Source organism: Octodon degus, unplaced genomic scaffold, assembly GCF_000260255.1.
Source record: "Octodon degus isolate 3935 unplaced genomic scaffold, OctDeg1.0 scaffold00286, whole genome shotgun sequence".
Taxonomy (NCBI): Eukaryota; Metazoa; Chordata; class Mammalia; order Rodentia; family Octodontidae; genus Octodon; species Octodon degus.
The window spans coordinates 190,148-203,474 of record NW_004524862.1 but is presented as its reverse complement, the minus strand read 5'-3'; the positions used below and the strand labels follow the sequence as shown (position 1 = coordinate 203,474).

Sequence of the window (13,327 nt, the reverse complement as noted above, 5' to 3'; positions counted from 1 at the left end):
AATTACTAAAGGGATATAATATGCATGCTAAAAAGTTTGCTCACAGAAAGCACTAACAATAAAAGGGATAGGTCTTTTAATAAAAACAAAGAACTAGCTGATACTTTTGTTTTGAGAGAGCCCATAATAACTAAGACCAAGTTAAACCTGAATTCATTGTCTACTCTTGTGACCAAAACAATAAAATAAAAAATGTTATGTCTTACTATGTATTTTCTAGCTATTAATTAAGATGTAATTTTGAAAGATTAAAACTGCCTTAAAAAGGGATTGGATAGCAGCTATCAAAGCATTATTGAAGCATGATTTCAAAGACGCTTCAGGTTCAGTTAGCCTTCTTTATAAAAAAAATTTTCACAACATCATCAAACACTTCGTCAATAGATCTGGATGCATCCATTTTCTTGACTTTCCCCATTTTTTCATATAAGTCAATAATTGGTTTCGTTGACTGGAGCTAAGTCTGGATCCTTCTTCCAAGCTCTCTCTTTTGTCATCACTTCTACCACTACTTTTTCCCCTTCAAGACACCGTTCAATACAGATCTCATTATTACAGTCAAAAACCAATAAAAGATACATCTGTTTTCCCATCCATGGTCTTGTTCCAGCCTTGAAGGTTGTCTTGATTTCTTGGAAACCCATCAATCAAGACTTTATTCTTCTGGGGGGGCGGGGAGATGGCTCAGTAGGATAGCGCTTGACTGGCAAATGCAAGGATCTGAGTTCAATCCCCAGTTCTGCCAAAAAAAAAAAAAAAAAAAAAAGAAAAAAGAAAAAAGAATTTATTCTTCTGGGAATTAGCAGCCCATGTTGTTTGATCCATTTCCCTCTTTAATAAACTGATGGTTGTCTCAACTGGCACAATCTTTCTTTCTTTAATGTACTTTCCAATGAGTTCATCATACTGTGACTCTGGGTTATTCCTTTCATCACGAAGTTCTCCTGCAGAAAGGTATGTCCAGCCATATTTCTCCACGATGCGGGTGCACTGGGTCCCCTTGCCGGCTCTGGGACCGCCAGGGATGAACATGACCAGCTGCTTCATGAGGTGAGAAACGCAGCAAAGCAGCCGGCAGGGCCCACGACATGCCTGCAGTGACAACAGCTCAGCATACACCGCGTCTCTGATAGCGGGGAAAGGGGTGGGCCGAGCAGGTGACCATGGAGGCCGGAAGGGAGAAAATACATTATTAAAAATAAGATTCATTTTTCCTTGTCTCTCCTCCTCTTCCCCTTACCCCTCCCCCTCTCCTTTTTCTTTCTTTCTCTTTTTTTACCTTAGACTGGAGAATAAGTCCAGGACCTCATGAGCGCTTGGCAAAGGCTGCACTGCTATGCTCTACATCTAGCCTTCCTTTTCCTTCTTTCATGAAGTTATTAGAAAAGTTAAGAGTCCCCATAGCATTCATTATATTTGCTGGACAGCATTGATCTAAATTATTCTGATCCTTGGACAAAAATATAAGCCACTTCAACTCCTTTTAATCACAAAATGCATATATACCATCACTGAAGTATAGTCTATTCACAGTCAGTTCTAGTACTTTACCTATTTCTATTGTCCAATTTGATGTACCCATATAGAAAATATTCCCTAGCAGTGAAGAAACCTGAGTTAAGGGCAAACTTAGAAAAGCCAGCCCTCTGGCATGCTGGGAAACAGTTCTTTGAGTTCTGAGGAGCACAGACACTTTCTGCTAAGCCTTTCCCTGATCTAACTACCCCCTCCTCTATGGCAGATGATTTCTTAATTCTGATGCATCCAGAAAATAAGATCTTGATCAGTAATTTTCTACCTGCACATCTCCCTTCAGTCCTTTTCTTTGGAAAGCAATGTCACCCACAGCCAGTGGTAGGGCTGCATCTATCCACAATGCAGTGAAACAGAGCTCTTCCCTCAGCCTAAGCAAATTGCTGACTCTTGGATGAATAAAAAGTATCCCTTCTCCAAAGGAAGTGCAGACTCACACCAGTGTGCATGTCATACTTCCACTAAGAGACTGCTTTGTCTCCAACTCCAGCTGTCTACATCTCCAAGTCATCACAAGGATGTTCTTCCAAGAAAATGAATGATGCCCCTCTCATGCAGCTCTGTGGCCTGTATACGAGGTATAGTACCCCGAAATGGCCAATAAGGAAAGCACTATGAATTCAGTCCTCACCCATTTAGCTTCTCCCATCTATGGCCTCCCTCCTGTAACAACAAGACAGAGCTTAGGGCCAAGATCTTTGTTAGCAAAAAGATAGACAACTTTGAAGACTGTGCTTCAGTCAAGCAGACATCTCATGCCAGCCCTGCCAAACTCTCAAGGAGCCCTCCTCTCAAAAACTGGAAGTTCTAGCATCTGAACAGGGTGGCCACACCCTAATGTGGTCTAGTCCATAGTTGACAGGACAAGGCAGGGAAAACCCTGGCCTCTGATGGTTTCTTCCCTGACTGTGATTGTCAAGAGACTGAGCTAACCCTGATGACACTGGGACCTTCCTGATCCCCTCCCGCACTGGAAAGGCTTTGTATAAAGAGCTTTGTTCTCAGGAGAGTTGACATTTGTTTTCCACCAGACTTCTACTTGTTTTGTTATCCCTACAAAAAGAAAAGGCCTTACAAGCATCAAAAAAACTGCGCTCCATAGCATTCCTTAATGTATGTGAGGGCTTCTTTGCAGATTTGCCTCATCTAAGGAGTGCTTTAAGTCTGTCATTCCAGTTCTGAAGGCACGAGGTGCACCTGTGTTGACTTCCTTCAGCTCATGCCTGAAACAAAAGCCCTCAAGTAAATTCCTTTGATTAAAAAATGTGGTCATTTTAATGCTTGGAAGGAGGAAAAAACAAAAGAAAACAATTATACAAGGAAAATTACTGAATATTTTAAGGGATAAAGGCATATAGAAAGAAAACATACAATTTTAAACATTTCTAGTTCTAAAACTTGGGGTATGATTATTCTAATGATAATCACCAAATTGTACTCCACTCTTTTGCCAAAGAGTTGCACAACCACTGTGGGCTGTGCATTGCAGGTGCAAGGACTACAGATGAAAAAGAAAGAAAATCAACATGTATCATTACAGGCACTGTGCTAAACTTTTACATGCACAGTCTCAGTTTATTAACACTTAGCTCTTCACCTCCAAAAGCTCATAGTGAGCGAGTCCAATAAGCAAGCATATAATTGCAATACAACTCAAAAGACTTCAGCATCTGGAAGTGTAACTATGTAGTAAAACACATGCTGAGCATGCATAAGGCCTTGGGTTCCATCCCAGGATCCAAAAAATAAGAAACAGTGAAGTGTCTAATGTGCCAAAGAATTAGAGAAGGGAATACAGACTGATTTTTGGAGGACATTAGGGACAACTTGGTGAGAAGGCATTTCCATTGATCTTTGAAGGCCAAAAAAGAAATGTGCAGGTTTAAAAAAGAGGGGATGGTAGAGGGCCAGAGAGATATCTCAGCAGTCTAAGTGCCTGCCTGGCAAATGCAAGGGCCCCAGATTTGATCCCCAGCACCGCAGCCATGCCAACCCTGCACCGAACCAGCCAATGAAATTGGGCATGGTAGCACACACCTGTAATCCCAAAGCTAGGGAAGCTGAGACAGAAAGATCATTATGAGTCTGAGCTATGTAGTGAGACCCTGTACCAAATAATAAAAAACAAAGGGATAGATTGGTATATTAAGAAGTAAGACATACATAGGCCAAAGCTCAGGCCTACAGAAAAGTAGTGTGTTCGAAGACTACCAGGGACCATTCATGAGATGTACTGCAAGCATTAAAATTACAAGTTACTGGTTGTTACCAAATATGCATACTATTTCCACAAGCACTTGCAAAAGTTCTCGGTCTCTCTGTGCCCGGCACCATACAGAGTTCTGCCTGCACTACTTGAAGCAGAGTACAACACTCAGAAGTGGACTCAAAGGCCTCTGAGAATGGTGATGAGGGGTGCTTCCTCAATCACAGACCACTTTTTTAAAGATGAAGCCCAAGTTGATGTCAAGGAGAGATGGGTGGAATAATGCTCTATAAGAAGATAGAATACAAAGCACCTTGCACCTCTGAGCAGTGGTCCTCACAGTATGGACCCTGGACCAATTAGAAGCACCTCAGAACTTGCTAGAAATGCCTCTTACCCAGCCCCAGTCTGGATTTGACAAACCAGAAACTCTGGTGATCAGACCCAAAGACCTGTTTTTAAAAGCTCTTCAGTAACTATGTGGCTTACTAGAGCCTATAAACCACTACTCCAGCAGGGGACCCAGCTTAGGACCCGGAGACTACCTAAGCATGACAGAGCTCTGGGTTTCATTCCCAGTAGTGTAAAAATAACAAACAATAACAACAACATGCTTCTTTAAAGGAAAAATCTCCTTTATCAAACCTTAAAACTTCCCATGCAGAGTTTCTCAGATCCCAGGTGTTCCTATGTGCGAGGGAGGTCAAGGCCCTTGTAAGCCACATGACTCTTCTCAAAGTTTCACTTCCTGTTGGAGTCTTTATACTGTTTCCCACCAAACTAAAATATTTCCATTCTTCTTCAAAGCATCATACAAATGTAGGACCAAACTTCTTTTCCTATCATGCTCAGCACAGCTAAGAACAATTTGGATTTTCTAAAGGAAAATGTTGAAAGTGTATACCTTTGGTGTGGGAATGAATAAAAGGGTATGAGAGGTCATTCCTAGGAGGTGGTAAATTAGTGAGCAGCAGCTCTGTGTGGGTAGATAAGACACAGGACAGGTAAGAAGCCAGGTGAGGTGCTTGCCACATGGGTCGATTCATGTAATTTCCTTGCTCATCTCCCTGATCGCTTTCTCGAAGATAATTTACTCTGCATATTCTACAAGATATGCAACAGTTATGGTATGTATTAGGCTAAATAATGTCCACACACACACCGATACCATATCAGATTCCTTGGAACCTGTAAATATTACTTTGTGTAACAGGACTTTCCAGATGCGATCAATTTAATAATCCCAAATTATCTGGGTGGGACCTAAATGCAATTAGAACTATGGGTACAAGAAAAGTAGAGGCAAAACCTGGCATGGCAATGTGTACTTGTAATCTTAACACTTTGTGAGTCTGAGGCAGGAGACTACAAGTTTGAAGTTAGCTTAGGCAGCATAGCAGTGTTGTGATGGCTTATTATACTACCCTTAGCAAGCTACTGTCTCATACACAATGCCTGTTATATTCAGAACTCATTTAGTAGTGAATCTGGCCCAAGGCCAGACCCCACTAAAAAGAGCCTTACAGCACTGTTTATACCAGGTAACCACATCCTCATGTTGATAGCTAACTGGACAAGAGCAGGTGTGACTGCCCCCTCTGGGGGCTGGATGTGGCTCCCTCTGATGTGACACAGGCAAATCACTAACCCTCCCCACTTCTGAACAATGTGGGTCAAAATAATACTGTCCTACTGGTTGCCATACAAATTAAATGACTCATAGATAGTAACTAGATAGACAACAGTACATGATCCAAATAAGTGCATTAATACATCACAAAATGTGGTATCAGCTGGCACACAAAAAGAAATGACCTCAGCCCATAGGATTCTAACTTAGATATTCAAGTATAAGGGAGATATAAAAAGCAGGAAGCAGATGATAGAGAAACATGAAGCTGACATAGTAAAGGAACAAAGGCCGGGTGGTAGAGGTAGGGCCACAAGGTTACAGCAAAGTCAAATTGTAAAAAATACTCTATACAGAGTAAAAAGAATGAACTGGGAAGCAGCTGGGGAAATACTGAGGGAAAGAATGACAAGGAAGGGACAAGGATGGGTTCTATTTCAGAAAGAAAAAGAGACTAATCCTTGAAATTTTGATCAAGGATCAATCCTATGAATTTCAGTTTGAGAAGGTGGCACACAAAGAATTGGAAAAGAAATCCTCTTCTGCCAAAGCTGCCTGTGGCAAGTGAACTTAGGGAAAGATTTAAATTTGAGACTCAGTTTCCCACATACAATATAGTAGGAACCATATCTAAAGTTTAGGGAGAGGTGGGGAGATAGCTTGGTGGTCTAAGCACCTGTCCAGCAAGCACAAGGATCTGGGTTCCATCCCCAGTACCACATGTTGTGTCAGCCCCAGAGGCCCAGGTACACAGTGCCAGCCACAGAAACTGGGTGTGGCAGCACACACCTATAATCCCAGTGCTGGAGAGGCCAAGACAGGAGGATCACTATGAGTTCAAGCTGTGTAGTGAAACCCTATATCAAATAAATAAACACTTTAAAAAAAATAAAGTTTAGAGAGTGATGAAATAGGACAAAATAGGTGAAAGTACGTGGTACCTTGCCTGACACATGGGGAAATTTTCAATAGTTGTTTTTGTTTCAAATGACATTGTCTCAGTATATCTGAAAATGCTTCCACTCTATACTTGGAACAAATGTCAGGTCCAGCAGAGACAGCAATTCTTTCAGAGCTCTGGAGACATTGAAGGTCCTTCCCTATATTCTCCTCACCGAGAGCAGTATGTTCAAGTTCACCTTGTTCAAACCAGTGAGGCTCATTTTGAGAATATTCCCAAAGTTCCATCTTCTGCCACTCACTGAGGAGGACTTGGGAAGACAATACCTGCACTGTTGAACAGGCCCTAGAGTACTAAAAGTAAAAGTGAAATTAGGACTTATATGGCAGACAAAAATGATGACTGTTTCCCTTAATCAATTTTTTTGCTGACGACAACTAAAAATTGTAGACAAAATATATTTTAATGCCATTAAATGTGTCTATTAGTTAAAGTAAATATTTTAAGTTGACAAAAACTAAGGCAGACAAATGTCCAGAGTACACAGAGCACAGATTGATGGCTTTGAATCTGAGACAATTTGAAACATTAACATCTTGAACTTTGGTGGTTACAGCCTAAAAATCCCCTAAGAAGTAAGAAATGAAGTCTAGGGTCCACTTACAGATCTTCATTAACAGCTATGTTGTCAGTTAAGAGTGAGCCAACAAGATCCTCAAAATAACTGAAAGTAGGCCAGGCATGGTGACACAGGCCTATAATCCCAGCACTTGGGAGGCTGAGGCAGTTGGGATCACTGCAAGTTCAAGCCCAGCCTGGGCTACAAAGTGTGTTCAATGCCAGCCCAAACTGCACAGTGGAACCTTGTCTCAAAAGGGCAAAACAACAACAACTAAAAGTAAATTTTTCTGTCTTAAACTTTATTAGGGTTTGGGAGATGGAGAAAGGATCACCCCAGCAGGATCTCATCCCTCATGAGAGTTTAGAACCCAAATGGCCACCATCCCACTGGTCCCAAAGATTTCAGTTCAAGAATTACATTTAACATTATCATGTTCTTTGACAAACAAAGGTATTCTCTAAAGAAATTTATCTCTAGATTCAAAGAAACAGCAGAGAGAGTCACTAAGAAAAGCAGCACATTGTCATATCACTAAATATACAAGGGAAAAAACCAACATGTGTGAGAATCACCAGAAACAAATGGTAGTATAAAAGGCTCCCAAAGAGTTTAAATACTAGAATTACAAGACTCACAAGGGGAGAAAAATGGCAGAGTAGCCATCAGCAGCCAAATACATCCTGTCTGAGACCAAGAATCATGAAACCTGGGAAAACTTGGCAAAGAGAAAAATGAAGATTTGGGGTAATTGGGAAAGAGCTGACTGGAAAAGTAGAAACTATAGAGAAGCTAGAAAAACAGCACAATCCAGAGAAAGAACAAAGCAGTCTGGAAAGCTCACCCAAGCCTCCTAGAGAGGGAGACCTACCTCCACAGACACAAGGTGTATTGGTCAGAGTTTTACTTAGAAGAACAGATATAATATAAAGAACAGGTATTAGCACAAGATATACAATGTATAAGGAATTACAAGATTGGCTTATAACAGTCAGCCACACAGTCAGACGGGGGAATGTGCAGAGGGCGCCTGCACATCCCAGACTGAGGAGTTCAGTCCCAAGGTCTGAAGCTCACAGCTGTGCTCCATGCAAGTCTCTATTCATCAGCTGATGGGTCTGTGAGGGAAGACAGAAGAGTCTGGGATGGATGCTGGAAGAGTCTGCAATGGAAGGTAAACGATTCAAGCCAGAGGTGGAAGAGTCTGCGCTGCCAGCCAGGCAATGAAGTCCAAGCTGAATGCGAAGACTGAAGTTCCTCCAATGAAGTGGAAGATCAACTACTTCCTCAGTTCCTTTATATGGTCTCTTTGTGCTGAGTCACTCTGAGGGCAGAACCAATTGTTCCCCAGGGCAGGACCCCCACCAACCAGAAGTGCACTGCAGAGTCATCAGGGCCAAGTTGACACAATGTATCAACCACTACAATCCACCCCTTGTCAACTTGGCATATTTTAAACCAGTCTCTAAATACAGAGGTATGCATATAATTACACCTAACATTGTTATAACTATCCTGTGTGCAAACAGAAATGCGCTAATACCATTACCCAAATAGAAGGTAAGTTTTTTATGCTTCAATATTAACACAAGTTTGATAATCTTAAAATCTTGGATGAAATCTATCCTTATTACATTATGACAGAACCATATATGTGGGTGAAGTAGTGCAGTTATAATCCCCTTTTCTGTAGCTGATTACATGGTTGTAGCTGGTATTTAGAGCTACTTTCTTCTACTACCCATTCTGTATTCCCTTGGCCCTCAGCAAGTACCTCAGCAGGTCTGGGTTTTTTACCTGGTGGAGTGACCAGGTAAGAGTCTTCATTCCTGAAGGAATCTTCATTCCTGGTGAAATCTTCATTCCTGAAGACTCTGGACCATTTATCATCATGCCTGTATTAAAGTGTTGCAATTTTCCATTGACTTTAATAACAGGGCATGGCAACACTAAGAGGCACCCCAAGGGATCTCCTGCATTCCACGTATATTCTTCCTTTCCTCCATTGTGGAGTAATAATACAATTTCCCCTTGATAGTCTGGGTCAATCACCCCTGACAGCACTGTGACTCCCTTTTTAGCTTGTTTCCTCAGAGGCATGAGGAGACCAAAGTAACCAAGGAGAAATCTGGACCCATGAATCCTGGCTGTGGGAGACACAGTACCATACAAAGGGCACTGATTCAAAACATATACAGCCTTCTGAAGTACCTTACCCCACCCCTGCAAGCTATTGCCATCTAGCTGGCACTGTAACTGTGTCTTCAAAAGACCATTCCACCTTTCTATTAATCCAGCTGCTTCTGGATGGTAAGGAACATGACAAGACCAGTGAATTCCATGAGCATGAGCCCACTGCTTCACTTCTTTGGCTGTAAAATGTGTTCCTTGGTCAGAAGCAATGTAGTGTGGAATTCCATGGTGGAAGATAAGGCATTCTGTAAGTCCACAGATGGTAGTTTTGGCAGAAGTGTTACGTGCAGCAAAGGCAAATCCATATCCAGAATATGTGTCAATGCCAGTGAGGACAAAGCGTAGTCCCTTCCATGATGGAAGTGGTCCAATATAATCAACCTGCCACCAGGTCGCAGGCTGATCACCCCGGGGAATGGTGCCATATCAAGGACTCAGTGTTGGTCTCTGTTGCTGGCATACTGGGCATTCAGCAGTGGCTGTAGCCAGATCAGCCTTTGTGAGTGGGGTCCATGTTGCTAAGCCCATGCACAGCCTCCATCCCTGCCTCCATGACCACTCTGTTCACAGGCCTACTGAGCAATGACATGGATGGCTGAAGAAGGAGGTTGGCTACTATCCACAGCCTGAGTCATTTTATCCACTTGATTATTAAAGTTCTCTTCTGCTGATGTTGCCTTTTGGTGAGCATTCACATGGGAGACAAATATTTTTGTATCCTTTGCCATAGGGAGAGGTCTATCTACATACCTCTTCCCCAAATATCTTTGTCACCAATTTTCCAATAATGCTCCTTCCAAGTTCCTGACCATTCGGTCAAAGCATTGGCTATGGCCCATGAGGCAGTATATAGTTGCATATCTGGTCATTTCTTTCTCCAGGCAAAAATGCACTACCAAGTGCACTGCCTGAAGTTCTGCTCACTGTGATGATTTACCTTCACCACTGTCCTTTAGTGACATCCCAGAAAGGGGCTGTAATGCTGCAGGTGTCCACTTGCAAGTGGTGCCTGCATAGCATGCAGAGCCATCTGTAAACCTAGCTTTCTCATCCACTGACGGTTGATTATATGGCACACCCCACAATGCCGTAGGTGCATACTGGGAAACAGAAGGCAATATAGCAGGCATAGAAGCCAAGGTATCTGGGCAACTTCCTCATGTAATTTACTTGTCCCCTCTGGACCTACCCTGGCTCTGTCACGAATATACCACTTCCATTTAATGATAGACATGTTGGATGTGTTGCTGTGCACGTCCAACCTTATGACTTGATGGATCAGATAATACCCAGGCCATGATAGGCAACTCAGGTCTCATGGGTTGTCTGCAGATGATGGCAGAGCCTTGCTCCAAAATCCTAAAGGCCTCCATGGCAATTCACCTATGGGGGCCTGCCAGAGACTCCAAACAGCATCCCTATCTACCACTGATACTTCAAGTACCATTGGATCTGCTGGATCATATGGTTCCAGGGGCAGAGCAGCCTGAACAGCAGCCTGGACCTGTTGCAGGGCTTTTTACTGTTCTAGGCCCCATTCAAAATTAGCAGCTTTCTGAGTCAGTCAGTAAATGGGTCAGAGTAAGACATCTAGGTGAGGAATATGTTGTCTCCAAAATCCAAATATGCCCCCTAGGTGTTATGCCTTCTTTTTGGTCATAGGGGGAGCCAGATGGAACAACTTATCTTTTACCTTAGAAGGAATATCTCTACATGCTCCACACCACTGGACTCCTAGAAACTTCACTGAGGTAGAAGGACTTTGGATTTTTGTGGGATTTATCTCCCATCCCCTGGCTCTCAAATGCTGTACTAACAAATCCAAGGTGGTTTCCACCTCCTGCTCACTAGACCCAATCAGCATGACATCATCAATGTAATGGACCAGTGTGATATTTTGAGGAAGAGAAACGTGATCAAGATCCCTATGAACTAAGTTGTGACACAAGGCAGGAGAGTTAATATACCCTTGTGGCAAGACAGTGAAGACATATTGCTGGCCTTGCCAACTGAAAGCAAATTGTTTCTGATGGTCCTTATGTATGGGAATGGAGAAGAAGGCATTTGCCAAATCAACAGCTATGTACCAACTACCAGGAGATGTGTTAATCTGCTCAAGCAAGGAAACCACATCCGGTACTGCAGCTGAAATTGGGGTCACCACTTGATTCAGTTTACGGTAATCTATCATCATTCTCCAAGACTCATCTGTCTTCTGCACAGGCCAAATGGGGGAATTAAATGGAAATGTGGTGGGGACCACCACCACCCCTGCATCCTTCAAGTCCTTGATAGTGGCATTAATCTCTGCAATCCCTCCAGGAATGTGGTACTGCTTTTGGTTCACTATTTTACCAGGCTAGGGCAACTCTAAGGGCTTCCATTTGGCCTTTCCAACCATAATAGCCCTCACATGGCAGGTTAGGGCACCAAATGTGAGGTTCCTGCCAAGTACTAAGTATATCTATGCCAATTATACATTCTGGAACAGGGGATATAACTATAGGATGGATCTGAGGACCTATTGGACCTACTATGAGTCAGACCTTTGCTAAAACTCCACTGATCATCTGCCCTCTGTAGGCCCCTACTCTCACTGGAGGGCCACTATGGTGCTTTGGTTCCCCTGGAATCTGTCAGTTCAGAACCAGTGTCTAGTAGTCCCCAACATGTTTGATCATCCCCCTTTCCCCAGTGTACAGTCACTTGGACAAAAGGTCTTAGGTCCCCTGGGGAAGGATAGGAGGAAGACTGACTGTACAAATTCTAGGGGCATCAGGATCCTTCCCCAAGGAGACCTGGTCTCCCCATCATTCAAGAGGTTCTGAGTCTGTAAACTGTCTTAAAATCTGGAAACTGGTTGAGAGGCTGTGATTGCCTATTACCATGATTCGAAGTAGATCTCTATTCTTTTGCCCTGTTATTCTTCCGATTATATAAATCTAGCAAAAAATTTTGTAGGCTTCCTTTCTATTTCACTTTTGGGAACATCATGACTAATCAGCCAATGCCATAGGTCTATGCATGTCAGATTATTCTGGTCACTGTTTTGCTTCTGCCTTCCACGGCGATTAAGTGCTGCCACTTGATCTCTGCCATTCTGGGATGCAATTAAGCCCATTGCTCTTAAATTTCCTAACTGAGTAACTGCGGTTCCCACTGCAAGGTCTGGCATGCAAAGAAGAGCAATGACAGGGCTCTTCAGGGATGCTGGTGCCCCCCTCACAAACTTGTTTCTCAAAGTGTTAGTAAACGGTATGTTTTCAGGATCATCCTGATATAAAGGGTTAGGCTTAACATGACAGATCCACTCCAGCACCCCCATTTCCCTAAGCCACTGAATCCCTTCATCTATAGTAAACCATGGAAGATCAGGCATCTCTAACTCATTTACAGTGGGCCATCTTTTGAGTCATACTTCTGTCAACCAGCCAAATAGACTGTTAACACATTTTTGTACTCCACAAGCTGCAACATTGAATTCAGAATCCCTACTTAATGGGCCCATATCAATAAACTCAGCCTGATCCAGGTGTATGTTTTTTTCACCATTATCCCACATTCATAAAATCCATTCCCATGCCTGTTCATTAGGCTTCTGTTTAGAAGAGTTAGAAAACTCAAGAAGGTCTTTGGGAGAATAACGGATCTCTTCATGGATCACACTATGTATCTCTCCCTTAGGCGACTTCTGTGATTGAAGCTGGGTTATGGGCCTAGAGGCAAAAATGGGTGGTGAGGGTGGGTCCTGAGAAGTCACAGCATTATCCTGTTCATTCCACACAGGACTGGTGTCTCCAGATATATTAGGAGACACTAATACTGCAGAGGAAGAAGGCAATGATTCCTCTGCCATGATGGGCAGGAAATTCTCTTCCTCAGGCAAAATAATCTCATTAGCATCTAAAAACTCAGCATACTCAGCCTCCTCAGGATCCTTCCACACATCTCCATTCCAATTTATGGGATCCCATTCTTTCCCAATCAGTGCCCTCAATTTTGCTTCAGATACCCTCGAAGGCTGAGTGTTTAATTTACATTGCAGATCAGCCAATTGAATTATAAGGGACTGCATTTGGGTTTCTGCAATCTCAGCCTTGTGGCTTAAAGAAAGGAGATTTTCTGTCAGGACACACTTAGAAACTTTTAAATTTTTTATCTGGGACTGAAGGTGGGAAACTGAATCTGTGAGCTCCTTATTTTCATGCATAAGTTTGTCCATTGAGGCTAAGACCAACCAACCAG

At 42.7% G+C, this 13,327-nt stretch overlaps 1 pseudogene; it reads right to left on the bottom strand.

Moving 5' to 3' along the window:
• Positions 1-325: 325 nt before the first annotated feature.
• LOC101573315 lies at positions 326-1,047 on the bottom strand (annotated as a pseudogene).
• Between the last annotated feature and the right edge of the window lie 12,280 nt (positions 1,048-13,327).